The sequence below is a fragment of the Pelobates fuscus genome, chromosome 1, assembly GCF_036172605.1.
Source record: "Pelobates fuscus isolate aPelFus1 chromosome 1, aPelFus1.pri, whole genome shotgun sequence".
Taxonomy (NCBI): domain Eukaryota; kingdom Metazoa; phylum Chordata; class Amphibia; order Anura; family Pelobatidae; genus Pelobates; species Pelobates fuscus.
In genome coordinates this window covers 89567160-89582707 of record NC_086317.1, presented here as the reverse complement: position 1 = coordinate 89582707, position 15548 = coordinate 89567160, and the positions used below count along the sequence as shown (strand labels likewise).

The 15548-nt window shown below is 37.1% G+C and overlaps 1 protein-coding gene across 1 annotated transcript in view; it reads right to left on the bottom strand.

Annotated features, from left to right (window-relative positions):
- The window catches only part of SLC6A4 (solute carrier family 6 member 4), a 73842-nt gene extending 59632 nt beyond the window's left edge, over positions 1-14210 (bottom strand). Inside the window, exon 1 of the mRNA XM_063450029.1 lies at positions 14012-14210. The gene's annotated coding sequence lies outside the window, so the exon portion shown is untranslated. The remainder of the gene's footprint in view (positions 1-14011) is intronic.
- Between the last annotated feature and the right edge of the window lie 1338 nt (positions 14211-15548).

Here is a 15548-nt window from a genome sequence, read left to right as displayed (position 1 = left end):
AATGTTCCCCGAACATAGATTTGAGGAATTCGCAGCTCTGCTGTCCTTGTTTATGTTCTGGGAAATTTCACCTGCACTAGTGCGCATACTCTGTAGCGCATCGTCACTTACCAACCAATTCGTTTTACAACCGAGTCGTAAGAACAGAACCCAGTCGGTAAGTGAGGAGTGCCTGTATTACAATGTACTGTGTTTCAGTACATCACAGAGATCCATAACATGAAACCTCAACATAATGTGCTCTGTGTATTAGTGTATCACAGAGCTCCACAGCCTAAAAACTCACAGTGATATACAGTTTGTATGAGTGTATCACAGAGCTCCATAACATGAAACCTCAACATAATGTGCTCTGTGTATCAGAGTATCACAGAGCTCCACAGCATGAAAACTCACAGACCTCCAAATCAATAAAACCCACAATTATGAACAGTCTGTATAAGAGTATCACAGAGCTACAAAGCAATAAAACTCAAAGTAATGTGCATTGTACATGGATGTAACGCAGAACTACAAAGCAACAAAACTCACAGTAATATTTTTCAGAGCTGTATACGACAGATTTCCTGCTGCACCACTAAATAACTGGCAGTGCCCCCCTCGTGCTGATGTTCTGAATTAGGGATAGAGATAACTTTTAATGGATGGTAATGAAAGCGCGTGAACCATACCTCCCAAGTGTCCCTATTTTGAATCTATATCCCTCTGTCCCTCTTTTCTAGTTTAATATCCCTCTTTTCTAGGAGCTCCCTATTATTGGTGTGTCTCATTGTATAACAGAGTTATCTAGCGTTAATATTCACATGAATGTGTCTTTAAACTACAATAAATGTGTTTAGTAATCAGTCTGTGTAAATAAGACACATTCTTTTTGTTCTAATTTATATTTTACCAAAAATTCACCTAAAATTTCTCAGAATAACCCCACCTCCATCCATACACCTCTTCTGTCCTTTTCAAACGTTGGGAGGAACACAGAGCATTAACACAGAGGCAGAAAATGGGGCTAGGATTTGCAGCATCTACCCAAAATGGTCTTCGGGTGTCTTGGGCTTAGGAAGTCAATCTATCCATTGCGATACTATCTTGAATTTTCTTGTCAATTGTTTAAAAGGAAGGGGATTTATAAGCAGCCCAAACTTTGGCTATCGCTCCACGAGTGGCTATAGAGATTTTGGTGGCTAGTTCGTTTTTGCTTCTTGTGACAAGGTCAATGGGTTTTGATAAGAGCAGGGCCCAGGGTTCCATGGCAAATGGTTTGTTTAAAATTATAGATAGCAGTGCACTGTTACTTTTCCAGAGGGGTGGAATTTTAGGGCAAATCCACCAGCAGGGGAGGAAAGTACCACCTTCACTGCATTGTTTCCAGCAAAGGTTGGAGGGGATTCTCTGCATGGAGGTTAAACATTGAGGGGTGAGATACCACCGAAATAACATTCTGTGTGCCTCTTCCAGGTGGGTTATGCACATGGTAAGGAATTAAAAACATTAAAAATTTTTGCTGTACATGAAAATTACAGTCAATCAACAGCAACTGAACTGCGATGACACCGACATAACTGAGTATATAGCAGAAACAGTTGCATGGCGTTCCTCTAAACTGCACAATTTTGGTATTAGGAGAAACAGGCAAAGTTGACATGTCTAAAGCTGTATCAAGCTACAAGGGAAGATATGGTTAGAAATAGGTAGAGATGCGCGTAGTCTACTGCGTGCACAACTGAGGAAACATAACAAGTAGTAAGGACTAAACATATTATTATTGTAAGTTAGCTTCAGCCCTGGGTTGTACACATGTTAGGATTACCACTGGGACTGAGCACCTTTTCAAGAGAGGGCTCCAACCATTATTAGAAATAATAAAGGCAAGAGACAACAGGTCAAAAGCAAATATAACACTATACGTAAGATGGTGTCCACTAAGAGCATGAGAATTAGATCTTAAGCGGTAGGCTTTTAGGCGGCATGAGTATCCAGTCATCCGATTCCCTACATTTGAAGGCATCTGGGATATGCAGGAGAATAGCCAAGAGCAGCTGCAAAGCAGGATTGAGGTGGGGCGCCCCCCCCCCTGCCCCAAGTTGGTGTGTAGGCTGGCATCTTAAGGCCATGGAGGCTCTCAGATTTTTAGCTTTATAAATAAATAATGTTGTAAAAAATGTTTTGATTATTAGTACATTTCTACAGGGTTGTACTTCTTTTTCCTGGCACAACACCCACCTGGGTGTTTGTGTTGGTGAATTAGTGTTTTTTATGTTTACAATTATCATTAGGGTTACCCCCTGTTTATCAGTACAACCCGGTGACTTTATTTTCCCTTGACTAGGGTTCCTTGGGGGGACATCCGCTCTTCTTAGCCCAAGTTTGGGGCCGAAGGGCAGTGCCCAACTGGACCTTGAGTCAACCTTTAGACAGTCCTGCCAGAGGTAAGTGTCATGTTGCTGCTGTACGAGCCTTCAAAACTGCCCAGAACCACTCAAAATTTTCTTCCAAATTACTGAGAGAGCACTCAATCATGCCAGATGGAGCTGTAAATGCGTTGGACCTGCGTCAGCCATCTTAGCAATTATGCCCGTAAGCTGGTGCAGGTAGGAGCAGCCATTGGAAAAGCAATAGATGTAGGCAGAACAGTCCTGTGTGGGTCGGGATAACCCGGGATAATGGGACTGTAAAGGAATTCCATTAGGGCCGATGTCACGTGGACCAGGGAAAGCGGTGGCCTCTCCCGCCAAGCGTGTTCACTAGGCCCAACTGTAAATCTGATGGCAGGCACTATAAAGTACCAAACCAGAGCACCAAGTGTGTATTAGACAGCATGCAGGTTTGTTTCAACGCTAGATTAGAGTGCTGTGAGTGTTGGATAATGTGTCGATAGTGAAATCAAGAGTAGGAACACTAGCACGATGTGTCATGATACTCAGGCCCCGTCCCAATCAATTTAACGTTTAACTGATAAATGTGCTAAACTTTGAGAAAACTGTCCATCATACATAAGAAAATGCGGCCCTGATAAACAAATTACAATCTAAATAACGAATATATCCATGTTCTAGATTACTATATATGTGGAAAATAGGCGGGGTTGAACAGAACTCACATTTCCTACAAGTTCTTTTGAAATGTTCTGTGAGAATTTATTTTTTTGCTTCGTAACGCCACACATACTCTAGCTCTATAATGTTATGCAGAGGGAACTGAAGATGGGAACTTTGGAGGGATGCAGAGGGACAAACTTGTGAGAACTGTCTGGGTATAAAATAGATAATGTTAAGGTGACTTTATGCTGCTTCTGTCCCATCGTGTGATAGTGAGGCATGTTTACCTTTTTATCTGCATACACTATATATGCCAGGATTAGGTGTATGCCTGCTAGTAAGAAGAGAAGGAGATGAGTGGAACAAGTGAGTGCTGAGGAGAGTGGATTGAAAGCTTGTGACTAGTGAGAGAGAAAGGAGATGAAAGCTGTGAGGCTTGTGGAGTGGACTAGGATAGAGAGATGAAAGGTCAACATTGACATAGGGCATGTGTAGGCAACCTTCGGAACTCCAGATGTTGTAAACTACATCTCTAAAAATGCTCTTACTGCCATAAAGCATCATAGAAGATACCTGACATAGGGTATATAGGGTATGAGGAAACTTAAAATGTATCCCGCAAGTATCTCTCCAGCACCGCCTTCACCAGATACAAGACACTCTGGATGTATAGCAGTTTTAGTGTTTCCCGACTATAAGATTCTGTAATTAGGGCCATCATATTCTTCAGCACCAGGCCCAGTAGGCTCTGACTCCTGCACTGGGCATTACAGTTTACAGCCCGTAGAGAGCCAATAAAATACTTCCACCAACTGCTGTAGAGCTACAAACATTGTAAGTCTGTCCTGAAGACATAACAATGGAGGGCTGACAGTCTCAATCCAGACATTCTATATTTTGAAATGTTACCAGCCCAAAGCAGCAATAACTGTAATCTCAGCAAAATAATCACTTAACATGTTAATGAACCACAACAAGTTCTTAACTTCACAAATGAACAAATAAAAATGTGATGACGCAACTGAACTGTTTAAGAAAATGATTTTCAACTTTGGCAATAGTTAAATTACATCGTGCAGGATACGTGCACTAAAAAAAAGCATGACTAGATAATCAAATTTAATAACTATACAATTTCACAAAAGCAATTATGTTGAAAGTTACAATAAATTATATGTCTGTGTTTAATTCTGGGCACTTGGAGTGCTCCAAGCTATTATTGTTTTGTAATTATTTTAGTTTATATTTATTTTCATCCTACAACTGTAGATAAAATAATAAAAGTCTTATTAAAACGTACATATGTTTTTTTCCAGAAATCTGTAAATATTTAATATTTTGGGTGTTAGAGTAAAACATCCCGAGTACACATAACGTACAATCACAACATTTTAAAGAAAAAGGTTTAAAGAAAGTCACATTAATTGATTAAATTAAATTTGAAATATGTTTTAATCTACAGAATTGCATATCTATCTATATATCTGTCTGTATATCTATCTATCTATCTATCTATCTATCTGTCTGTCTGTCTGTCTGCCTATTTTTCCTTCTGTCTGTCTTTAGGCCTTTTTTTATTGAAAGTTCCTCATAGCGTTGTTTCTCAATCCCCAGGGGAAACGTTGCCGTGATCCTGCGCCTAACCAAATTATGAAGATGAAATTGAATTTGCCATGTTGAGATCTAAAGCAGAAGTCACATTAAGGGGCTTGTTTAAAAATAACTTCTATATGTCACTTCATATAACTATATGCATAAAACTGAAAACTAACAGAGGATAAAGGATATCACCAGAATGAGGCAATCATATAATGGTCCTGTAAGCAAATCCTTGGAAAAATGAGGGAAACAGCATACGTTAGCATTGGAAATCAACATAATGCATGCTCAAGCTTTATTTAAAGAGATACTTACTGTCCCTGATATTTAATATTACGTTTGGAATCCTCTATATTTTACAAATACGTACTTGTGAGTTGTGAAAAAAATAAATATATGTAGAAATCAACACCTCTTTATCCTGCAACTGAGTGCCTCCATCTTAAAGGGGCACTATAGTCACCAAAATAACTTAAGCTTAATGAAGCAGTTTGGGTGTATAGATCATACCTCTGCTCATGCAATCCTGGCTGTGACTGACACAGCCTGCATGAAAACAAAATAGTGTGATTTTTAAGTCAGGTGTAACTTACTTTAACAGCTTTTATATCCTGCTCTGTAAATTGAACTTTAATTATATACAGGAGGCTCCTGCGGGGTCTAGCAAGCTATTAACAGAGCAGATGATAAGAAATTCTCAGTTAAACAGAAGTGTAAACATTAGAGGACTGTTTACAGGAAGTGTTTAGGAAGGCTGTGTAAGTCACATGGAGGGAGGCGTGACTAGGGCTGCATAAACAAAGTTATTTAACTCCTACATGACAGATAATTGAGCAGTGAGACTGCAGGAGCATGATCTATACACCAAAACTGCTTAATTAAGCTAAAGTTGCTTTGGTAACTATAGTGTCCCTTTAATTCCATGTCAATCATTGTTATAAGCTCTGCCCTTTACATCTGTCAGTCAACATAGAGGAAACATTCTAAAGAAGAGGACAGATTAAACAATGTGTCTGTTTCTCCTTATTTGCAATGTTTGCAATTTACAACTGGATTGTAATGATATTTGCTAAATCTAGATATATTTAATAGAAAGGTATAGGCAATTTTAAAAAATGTTTTACACAATTGTGTAATTACAATAGAAGTGATTGTTACCTTTTAACTAAAAAAAAACAAATGTAAATGAAGAAGGCATTGAGACGTATTTACTAATTGGCCAACTAAACCTGAGCCTACGGAATGGAGGAGAGTGGTGAGGATGGCTGAATATGTGGCCTCCTCTCAGGTAAGGTGGGTGCATCATTGTGGAGGTTACAGAGACGTCCAGGGTACAATCCCATGTAATATACGAGAGACAACTGCCTTCACTTCACTGTCAATGACTACAGGAAAACTTAACCGTGAGTCTCCATGTGCTTTTAAACGTATTTGTTCTCTGTTTGTTTTACCATTTTTCATTTGAACAAAACACTTTTAGGTGGTTTTGCCATGTCTGTGTCGTATTTGTTTCCCCAGCCTCCACCATCACTTTTTATATCGGATCACTATTAAAAATCTCCCCCAAATTAACTACTTTACCATGTTCCAGTTCAACCATAGTACACTAAACAGAGATGTACTGCATGAAAACATGTTTGACATTTACTTTTCGAACATATATAAATGTGTTTTATATGTAAGACCTCCATATAGTAACAACATATCTATGTATAAACTACAATAATTGACACACATATGAAGTCACACCAACACCAATCAAAAAGGGATATACATGCATTCACACACTAATACTACATCCATTCTCACACACTCACACATTCAGTCATATATCCTATACTAATTAAAAAAAACTATCCCTAATTCCTAATCCCTTACTTTACCCGATCCTTAACCATGATCTACCCTTTCCCAATACATTGACGTTTAGTCAATATAAATATGAAGGATGAATGGCAGTATAAGATGTGCCAGTTTAAGAATTCTGGGTTCAACTGCACAAGTGAATATGGCTGCTTCATGTGAATAACAGCCATTAGTAGCATTGAAACATTGGTCTTGCAATTATAAAAAGACATTTATATAAAGTATTGGGGCAACAAATATGTTTTAATTTCCTGTAAACTGATGCTTTGTAATCTCATCTTAAACCTTACAGTGATCAACACAGGACAATTCATGGCTAGTTTTTTTTAATTTTATGGATTCTTCTTGTAGAATTTAGTAGATTTTGTTAACGTTATAAAGAAAGCAGTGATCATAGAAGGGAAATTATCTATGGTTACATGGATAAGACCAGGCTTCCCCAAACTCCGGCCCTCCAGATGTGGCTGAACTATAACTCCCATGATTCTCAGCCTATCTATTTCATTCATGAAATCATGGGAGTTGTAGTTCAGCAACATCTGGAGGGCCGGAGTTTAGGGAAGCCTGGATAAGACAGTAAAATATATATTTACACATATGGCGAACCTTTCATGTTATTGCAATGGTAAGGAACGAGCATTTTATCAAAGGAGCCCTACTTTCTAAGGGCTCACAAAAGCTGTGTCATAAAACCAAAGAGATTAAGTCCTCCTTCTACTTTTTCTAACAATCCACATTTTTGTCATTTTACTGTTTGTCCATCATATTACAAAACAAATCCAGACAGCTAACCTTCTGATAATGCTACTAGGAAGAGACACCCATAAGTATAGCCGTCCTAGCAATCATCTTGGTGTAGTTTGTATTTAGCCTTCCATTTGGTGCATTTCATAAAATAAAACATAATGATTAGTGTACAAACTAGGTCAAATCAGAGAGTGCCACAGCCTAATGTATGCTGTGTGGTTGTTTAATTTAAGTCCAATCATGCTCATTTTTATCATTCTAGTTTGTATACAAGTGTCATAACATTGTCCTGTACCTAATTATAGCTTCTATACATATAGACATATTGACTTTAAGGGGGGATTCCCGAGGTTTTGTGTACTGAAAAACCTGTACCTAATTACAGCGCGTTAAATATTTTGCTAACATTAAAAATATTTTGCTAACATTAAAAATATTTTGCTAACATTAAATCTTTACATTGAATGTCTATAAAAAGCGTAAGTCATTGCATAAGAAAATGCAACCCCTTAACGATCGTCAACAACAAGATGAAATGGATGGCATGTCCCTGCCCAATAACATATTGGACCCAAAATGAAACACATAATGTGGGGTACAGAAGGGGTTACATATACTAGCATCCCATTAATTCTTTGGGGGTTTCTTCTATTGACACAAAAAAAATAATACATATATACCAAAGTCCCCATTAAATGTGGCAAATTAAAATAGATAACATGCTAAAGGAATACACAAAACCTCTGTCACTAGTAATATCTCCAACACCCTATAAGGTACAGTGCCAGAGGGTTGCCCACTCCATCTGGCATAGATAGTGCCGCAGACCATCCAGTCAAAAGCCAGAAGAATGCCCAACAGGTCCGGAATAAATAATGCCGTCTGTAAATCATGTGTCTGGAGATGTTCAGATTTTAGCTCCCCTAATCAAATGCCCAGTGCCTCTGACATTAACGATACCATCATAAGTAAATTGCCAAAATAATGCCCAGTCCATCTAGCAGTTATAGTTCCAATTCCACAAGATTGATTTCCAATTCCTTCAGCACTAATACTGCCTATAAATGTGTTCAATATTTGTCTAATTATCCTCTAGTGTACAGCACTGCGGAATATGTTAGCGCTCCATAAATATAAAAATCGAAATAAAAATATTTACCAAAGACAAGTGCCATAGGCATGCCCGGTAGAGGTGCTTTCTAAAATTAATCAACACAAATAAAACCGTTTTTCCTGAGTACCCCTAAAAATACATGTGTTCAAGGTAGAGTTTATTCGCTAACCTTGTCCTGTAAAAATGTATTATTTAATGCAAAGCAAATCTGGTATACCCACTTATGACCATGTCGGATTTTCTGCCTATGGGAATATCTACTTACTAAAAAACTATTTAGGATATTTGCACTAAACAATGAGATTGGAGATTTTTTTACAATCTGTCTACTTTGGTCTTAATTCTGTGCAATTCCCTGTTAAATTCTTTCTCCAGGACTCCCAGTCTATAGAATAAAGCTCCTTTTATCATGGTCAAAAAGTTGTAAAAATCACTTTGTTTTTAATCCTTTCTTGTCCTAATGAGGCTACTTTTAGAATACAAGAGGATTAAACAATTGTATAGCAGGTAAGATTGAGAAAACCTCTCCAAACACCATGGCATTTCCTTCTATTTTAACTATGATTTTGATCATCTCGATTAAAGGAAAACAACCATAAATCTCTGCATTACTCTTGGATTAATTTCTATAATAAACTAATTACAAAGAGAAAAATCATAAACACGTTCAATCGCCAAAATTCAATCTATAATTAAACTAACTACACATGTTCAATTTACCTGTTTCAATGTTAACGCCTCTGCGTAGGCGACCATATGCTTTTACAATACCATGTTTGAATTCCACAAATACAATGTGATGACAATAAAAAACGATTTAAAACAAAATTCAATCTAAATCTTTCTTATAGGTATCCACAGCATCACCATCTAACAGATTACCTCTTCCTGTAGAATCCTCACATATGCCAATGGTTCTACAACATTATCATACAATGTTGTCTTCCTCGAGCAAGCCTACAATTTTGCATTTACAGAGCACTTAGTGTTGGATCGTAGTCATCAGCCTGTATCAGTTTGGATGTCAACACATGCAATGTGAAATTATTTCTGAATGATATACTGTAGTGCACAAGCAGAAATAGGTAAGTTTGCCCAAGGGAAACAGGTAAGTTTTCCTCACATGTCTTCTACAGACCTAGCCATAGGGCTGCTTATGAAGGGTCCTAACTGTAAATATTTTGGGTTATGGGACTATAAGTTGTTGGAAAGCGCTTTGACTTTTGGCTCTCAATGTTTTGTAGAAGAAGGACCCATCTGTTGCCTAACCTTCCTTTAGTTCCCCATCCTGTCCTTGTTTTTTGTCTTTACGGTTACTGTCCCTGCTTTGGGTTGGATATACTGTGTTTAATGTTCACACTGGCTATGAATGTCTATGTAAAAGCTGTGACCATGTCTGACCACCCTCTTAGGTGTCCGTTCTTATTTTTGGAGTTGGGTTTCTTGGGTTATAAAGAAAGTTAGGCATGATGATTTTTTTTGAATAATCAGTTTTTATTGAAGCGTGTAGAAAAGAAAGTTTAGGCTTGCAGTCCCGCAGTAATAACAGAATGCAAGATTACAATGTAAAAGCATCATATATCTAAATGGAAGGTACATTCGGAGACAGAATCAGTTACAGTTGCAATAACAGGTTACACGAGATCACAGGTTCCAGTTACCACCGTGTTCCCCATCAGAGATACATCGCTACGTCTCGGTAAGGCTGTGGTTAACCAAACAAGTCCATCAAGAGCTAGAGCGGTGTGGGCATATTAATGTGCAGTAGTTCCTTAAAAATGCGTGTCTACTAACGGTTAGTGTCATCATTTCTTGTCGATAAGTGTGAAAGTGTGATGTGATGTGTTGTGTTAAAGTATATCTTGACCCATAGGGTGTCCGGTGATAGGTGGTAGCAGTAAAGTGGCATGGAACAGGACAGCCATTGAGTTAGGCATGATGATTAATCATGCAGTAAGTAACCTTATTCTCTATAAAATAAAATGAAATCTAGAACTTCATTAGCCTTTTCATTGTGTGATACAGCTTGTACTACCTGACGATTTGTCACACCTCAATGTCACAATGGAAAACAAGTAAGTGGATCTCCAAAATGTAGCAGAATCCTCTGTAGGCACAGGCTCAAGTTGAATCATGATTCAAGTGAAATTGTGAATGTTTTAAACACCAAACACAGTAATATGACTGAACTTGCAATTGAAATATGTCTCACCCAGGGACTCTTTGAGGACTTTACTGGTTAACATATCTTGCTTTCCACAACTACCCAAATGCTGCCATACATGTTCAACAACAGCTATAATAAGACACAATGTGTACATGTTGGTTGCACATACCATACAAGCGTTTGATCTAGAGCTACTAAACTTACCTGCACAAAAATCCTAGGACACCTTTATCCCAAATCATTTCTAAAGGACTAATTTTGAAGAAGACACAACCATTTAACATGTTACATACATGTCAAAGTACAGTATATTTGGTGAACCATATTATGATGGCTAAATATGCCACATATTTCTTGGTCCTCAGATTCTGAAGAAAATTAAAAAATGCTTAGTAGGGCATCTTCAATATCCACATAACTCGAATCAATGGACTACTGATCTTTCAAGTTCTGCCTGTTTGTAACACAAGGTTATTAATGTCTAACCATTTACCCTATAATAATAAATTGATCCTAGAATACATTTTTTGGTATATAGGAGTCTGGTTGCATCCCCATGATATATTCTAACTTATTGCACTCCAATTGAATTGAACTACATCCTCCATGTCACAAAGTAGCCAAGCTGCCCTGGAGAATTTTTGCAGTTTGCCTTTCAATTTGAGACGTACTGTGATTTCACTTTCAATTTACAAGAATTCACTATTTAGTGAATAACTATGCCTTTTTTTAAAAAATTGAAGTTGAAATATTAATCTGCTTGCTTGTTTGCTTACTTATTGTTTCTCAATGACTAACAAATTATATAAATTATGAAAGAAAGATAAGAGATCCAAATAAATGTTATCTTATTATATCCAATATACACTCTGGCTAGTAGATCAAAACTGCTGTCTGTTTTGCAGATATCAAGCGTTTAGTCTGTTTGTCTGTCTCTCTGTCTGTCTGTCTCTCTGTCTGTCTGTTCATTACTTTCAATGCCAACTGTTGCTTTATTTTTCTGAACTAGTTGATGTATGTTCAAATTAAATAGTGCCTTAATGGACTTGAATTATTAATTTTCTAAATGTGAAATAAAATATGACAATGTAATAATAATTACTCTATATTAGAGGATTTTCAAGACTCCTCCAGCAATGAACATGAAGTGTGTGTAGCATATGTCCTACAAGACTAATGATACTGCAGAAGGGAAAAGTGACTTCGACCCATTTTGCACCAAAATAACTACATTAGGAGTCCAGCAAAGGAGGAGAATTTTTCCAATTCAGCTACTTTGATTAAAATATAACAAATGTAATGTTTAGGTCAACCCAATGCACTATTTTATTAACACATCTAAATATTTTAGTAGAGAATTAATGTGACAATCTAATTAATTCCCTTCTTACAAATGGTCAAACATTTGACCTTTTGCACACCAACACGTGAACAATTCAATTTCTCAAGCACCACAATATCTACTGGTTTAATTCAGTCTACATAAAACAATCTTCACTTGTGAGATTACTTTTGTTTTCAATACAACTAAAAAAAAATGGATAAAATAATGGAAATTAGTATTACGTATCTAAGACAATGTTTTATCCAAGTAAAAAAATGAAACATTAAAAAACATTTTTTTTTAAATCAGTATGATATGAGATTAACATTTTTAACAAAACAAAATATCCAAAGCTCTTAAATACATGAGTTTTGAAAATCGCAGAGCCTCTGAGACGCGTTCAGATGTGCAGATGTTGTACAGTTCATCTGCTCAGTCACAATTCAGCCAGATGTGAGGCAAACCGAGCCGGCTGTTTATATTAAACTTTCCAATCTATTAATCATATCACTACTAACCCTTGGACTAATTGTAAAATATCACCTACTACACCAGGACATGTCCATTTATTACTAAGCAGAGTGCTCAAGAGATTTAATGGATGACTCATACAAAACTGTCTGACTTATTATGTAATATGATGCACACACCAACACTATCACATTTCACGTAGCACGGCTACATATAAATTACACAGAGAAGTTAGCATTACCTAACTGGTCATGATCAGTGTTCAAATGGCTATCTGTCTCTGGGTATGTAATAGTTTATGTACACACAGTCATCTAATTTACATCACAGAGTTTGATCCATTACTCCAGTTAAAGCTGCATTCACTTTCTCTCTGATCTTAGTTACAAGTGTATAGACAGTAACCCCATGGTAAATAGCACACAAAAATCAAAAACACAGAACAAAAAATAAAAATTACAAAAATAAATAAAAAATAAAATAAAAAGAATTCATAAAATAAAAATAAAATTGCGATGTCTCTCATAAAGTGCTATACCACTTCTGATAATCAACATCACCGCCCACACTCATGTTCATGCTCAACTGCCTTTTCATGTCTTTAAAAAAAACCAAAAAAAAAGTGCAATATCCTTCACTTTCCACTTTCCATGTTACTGTTTCCTAATGTATGATGGTTATAGGGCTTGTTCATGCTGTTGTGGCCGTGCAAGCCAGTTTGTGATCTTTTGCACAATGCAAAAAAAAGAATAAAAAAAAATTTAATTAAATTAAATTAAAATAAATCTATATATCATGAGCTTTTTTAAAGGACACTTTTGCAAGCGCATAGAATAAAAAATACAACTGGATATCACACTGTATGAAATATCACTTTCTTATTAAACAGTTCAAGTATATTTCCTAATACTTTAGCACAAGTTTGGGAGGATTTATCAAGGCGAAGCAGCGATTAACATGGGTGCAAAATGCTAAATGTTGTGAGACAGTCTATTGGTGATTGGCATTTCTTTAACACTTTACCCCAGAATAGCACGTTTTCGATTCGATAAATCTCCCTTACCATTATTTCACTACCTTAGCACTGTGCTATATGTTTATTTAATTTACAAATCTGCTATTTTTTATATAGATCATGTAAATAATATATTGACACAAATCAAAAAATAATCAGTAAGGTAGAAACTTTGTAGGTGTAAAATCTAGGATGTAAAATAGGTTTCTTTTTGAGCTCAGCCTGTGCATTGAAAGAGATGGACTTGTTAGACTACATGTAACTGTGCTTTATGTTACCTTCTAATTCTATGCCCTTTGTACTATGATGTGGCAAAGAATGACAGTGGCTTGCTTGTTACTTTTGGTTTTCACAGTTTGGAGCTGAGAAAAAAAGCCCAGCTCTGCAAGATCAAGCCCACAAACCAAATTATACTGGACTGAATAGCCACAAAGTGCTTACATTGCCCAAAGAAGAAGACAGAGTAATCCACAAAGTGTTGGCCAGAGGAATTAGGATTTTCTAAATTCAGTTTCTAATCACAGAGTGGAATAGCCCACTGACATAAACAGTAATAATGGAATAAATGTATAAACATATATAAAAAAAAAATTAAGTCCACAATGTAACAGCACATACATAGCACACCCTGCTACAATATCTGTGTCTATATAGAACTAGAATGGGAAGTTACCTGTTTAGTTTGGAGTAGGCAATACCTTGAAGGTATCAGAGTATTCTAGAATGGGAATTCCTCAGTCTCTCATCACCTGCCCGGTGGGATTCCAGCTGTTAAAGTGCAGGGATCTGTATCCAGAGCAGCTTTTGTACACCAAACCCCTCTCACATGGTCTGATTTGCAGATAATTCTGCTGCCAAAGGCTCTTTAAGACATCTTTGCGTCACTTTCACTCAAGTAAACTTGACTTTCACTGAATGATACAACCCTCATGCTCCCTCTAGAGGCGGTCGATGGCATTACATTAGATGGGTCAATAGTTAACATGCAGGCTGTTTAACTCTTCCATTGCACCCTGTTTGCCACTTTCATAGAAAATGGCCAAGGTTTTAGCAATATCTTGTGTTTTTTTTCAGATCAGATAAACAGTTATACACAGGAATGCTTAGGAATTTGAAAAAAAATCCCCTGATGACATCACTCACAAATGTGCCTGTAATAAAAGCAATTTGTAAAGGACTTTCCCATGGCAATGGAATATGTAGAGATAATTTTATAGTATACTTGTTTATTTGATCGCTCTCTGCGTAACCTTTCATTTCATGTACAGGCACTGCCCAATGGCAGTTTTAATCCCAGCTATGTATTAGACTATTCATGATTATGAGATGTTGAAACCCACCCAGATATATAGTATTGTTGCCAAATCCAGTGATTGTTCAGAATTTCAGTTTTGATGAGCTAGAAGTCTGTTTGTTATCACAGACCTCTCGTTCCTTCCTTCTCATCCATCCTTCCTACACTTTTATTGTTGTGTAGTTCATAAATCAATTAGTTCCATGTAACCCTCCTATTAAAATTCAGCCAGATTTGGGCAAACTCATTTCATTGTCTGTGCCCCCTAATATGATAGCTAGGCTAGGGAGTATGAACTCAGTATCTCATAGATTTAATTATACCTTCCTTTTCAAATGTGTCCTGTAATCTCCGCTGCCTGTATAATAATTGATCTCCTAATCCCTGGTCTCCCCTTCCCATTAAACTTACATCACCCCTCTTCTTGATTGTATGTCTGGGCTCATTGCAAAAATGTATCTCTCCCTCCACTCACCAGCTATAGAACACCCTATACATTTTACCCCCTTATTGCCAACGTCCCCCTTCTCACATTACAATTTCTGTTTTCTTTTGCTTGCTGTTCTGTAACGTCCATTCACCCTTTGCATTCATATCACCCATTTATTTCATATTTTTTTTTCTTTCTTTCCCTTTCCCTGATTTTATTGCTGGACTCATGGTTCTGTGACCTGCATGACTGCACAGAACGCACATAGAGATGGGGTGCCACCACACTGGCAATGAGAGACAGAATGTGAAGTTCAAAGATGTCCACAATCGGAGCTCCGATAAATTGTACCTTAATCAGCCAAATATCAGGAGCATCTCGCAAAATACCCAGCAACCCAACACGCCATCGCCTGCAGAGCATCTCGCAGATCTGGCAGATGCCATTACTTTAGCCCCCAGACGCAAAAACTAGACTCCGAAACAG